Source organism: Benincasa hispida, chromosome 9 (genome assembly GCF_009727055.1).
Source record: "Benincasa hispida cultivar B227 chromosome 9, ASM972705v1, whole genome shotgun sequence".
In the NCBI taxonomy this organism is placed as follows: Eukaryota; Viridiplantae; Streptophyta; class Magnoliopsida; order Cucurbitales; family Cucurbitaceae; genus Benincasa; species Benincasa hispida.
The window spans coordinates 25,312,098-25,315,270 of NC_052357.1; positions in this window are offsets into that span (position 1 = coordinate 25,312,098).

The following is a 3,173-nucleotide window of genomic DNA, read 5'->3' on the forward strand; positions in this document are numbered from 1 at the left end:
TTTCAATCGAATTAATATAAATTAGTCAAGAAACACGTACATACGCACGTGAAATCTTATAATCTTTATCAAAAGATTTTAAAATATAGTGATTTTTTAGCTTGTATTAAATAAATTATTATATTTTTGTTTTAATATAGTACCAAATATATATATATATATATATATTTTGTTAGTAACTAGTTGAGAATGACAAAAGAAGATTTTATAAAAAAATTAAGAATTAAATAGTTTAACAAATATTATTCTCTATAGTCCCTTAAAATCTTGTAGTTTAAATTTTTTTAGAAAGAATCTCGTAGTTTTAATTTAAAGTAGCTAATACATGTTTAATTTTTGTTATAACTAAATACTATTTGAAGTTTATTTTAATCTCCATAAAATTTATGAAAAAGTTTCACATAATATAATTTTAAAAATTAACATTATATTTTAATTTTAAAAAACCAATACAATAAACATAAAATTCTAATTTGAGAACCAATCATTTCTTTTAGAATTCTATAATCTCAATTTTCTTAATTGAAATCTTTATTCTAGTTTTAGTAAAAATTCAAGATTCTAAACTAATTTATGCACATATGTATAATTTAAGCTTCTGAACTTTTTTATATATAAATTTACTTTATTTATTTTCATACTAGTCTCTTAAAAAATTGTATTTTTTCCCTAAATTTTAGCTATGTGGGATTTTTTTTTAATTTAAAAACATAATCAAACACTTTATTTATTTCTTTTATATATGCATTTCACACCTACATAAAAAGAAGCACTTGTTCGATGTATAATCAACACCTCTTAATAATCACATCCTATTGGCATCATTTGCATCAATGGGTGCTCATCAAACACATACACTCAAAGAGTTGCATCGTGCCAACATCAATTTCACTTATTCTACATAAAACTTTAATTTTGAAATACATAAATATATTTTTGAACTAAAAATTCAAAAATTCACATTTATTGTTTTTTGAATTGAAAATTAGAATACTCATTTTATCGACAAAGGGTAACATGGGAGTTTATTAAAAATGAAAGGGCAAAATAAGTATATATAAAAATTATCCCCTTTTATATATAGAATATTAAAAAAAAAAAGTATATATGAATCTTAACAAATCAATGCGCCACAATGTCTAAGGAATGCCAAAAATCATATCCAAATATATTGGTTATTCACTTTTCTACAAAGAATCAAATGAAAATTAAAATTATTCCTCAAAAAATATAAATGAAAATTGCTAAGTAAAAATAATAATAAAAAAAATAAACCAAAGTAAAAATTCCACTACCATTGTCGTAGATCATTGCCTTTCAACACTTTCTAAAACATTCACAATGTCGTAGATCATTGCCTCTCAACACCTACACAACGTAAGTTATGAAAACTCATCCAATTAACCAAAGTAAAAATTACACTACCATTACCAATAAGAGCGTAGCTCAACTGGCATAGTGCTCGTACTATCGACCTCGAGATCTGAGGTTCGATCCCTTCCATAACCCACTATATTTACTATACCTTCCAAAAAAAAATTAACTACCATTAATATGTTCAGCCCAAAAGTTAAACCCAATTTTTAATCAAATTTAAAATAAATTTTAATTAATGGGACCCATTTCCCCGATGGGGAATCCCCGCCAGGCGGGGGTGGGGATGGGGGAGAATTTTTCCCTCCTTCCCGATACCTCCCAAGGAAAATTCCGAATTGGATCCAAAATTGACGGGTTAGTGTGAGCTTATCCATGCGGTTATGCACTCTTCGAATAGGAATCCATTTTCTGAAAGATTCTGGCTTTCGTGCTTTGGTGGGTCTCCGAGATCACTTTTCGATGACCTATGTTGTGTTGAAGGGATAGTACTTATATGATCCGATTGATTGCGTAAAGCCCGCGGTAGCAACGGAACCGGGGAAAGTATACAGAAAAGACAGTTCTTTTCTATTCTATTAGTATTAGATTAGTATTAGGTTCGGGGACGGGGAATACCCCTTACCTCGCCCCGACCTCATTACCAATCCTAGTTAAGGTGGTTAGTGTAGAAGGGATGGAGCCTCTTTGCAGAAAGGTATTTCGATGAAAGAGTTTGATTGATGAGGTGTCTACCAGGAAAGTTAAAATGGACAAAATGAGAATTGTAAAAAATTGTAGAAGAAAGGGAAGAGAAAAATTCTCCACTTGTTGTCTCTTTTAATATAGTATAGATATAGATATATGAGGATGTAACTTAAACCTCCACAATCTTGTCAACTTGGGTATGCTTTGTTATCAAAATTTTTTATTTGATATTTTTAGTATTCTAGGTTTTTCTTTGTTAAAAACTTCATCCACGGAATAAATGTATTTTAAACTTGTAAAAATAGGGATACCACACTTCATATTTTATGCAACGAAGTTTGAAGGTTTAAATAATTCAAATATAATATGTGAGTTGTTGATCATTCAAATATAATGTGATTGAAAGTTTAAATCATTCAAATCTATCTTTCTATTGTTTGAAAATAATCCTCATCAACTTTTCCTAGGTTTTGAATAAAACGGTATTTAGTAGTATGATCATAGGTTCATACAAAAGATATTTACGTAAACAGTTTGCAAGTTTTTGTTTTCCTAACCTAAAATTTCAAGATGAAAGGATATTTAGTAGTATGATCATAGGTTCATACACAAGATATTTACGTAAACAGTTTGCAAGTTTTTGTTTTCCTAACCTAAAATTTCAAGATGAAAGGATATTTAGTTATATGATCATAGGTTTGTTAAACATGCTAAAGTGTTGTTATTAATGTCAAATTACTATAAATAATGACTATAAAATACTACGAACTAATAATTCAAAATAATGGTCATCAAAGTTGTTGAAGGTGGTCGCCGCCAGAGTTGGTCGTCAACGATGGCGGTCGGAATTGACAGCCAGAGTTAGCTATCAAAGTATGATCAAAGTGACAACTGAAGAATTGGTGGTAATAAGGGTTGAGTGCATTGTTACCAAGTTGGTGGACATAGGTACAAAATATCAATGATATACAAAATTGAACCTCCAAACACTGAGTTGATTTCATATCTCAACGGATAGCAACTCATATCCTCGTCGAAACACCTCCTTTAAGATATTGAGAAAATATTATTAAAATGCTAAATGACGATGAATAACGAAGACAATATATATA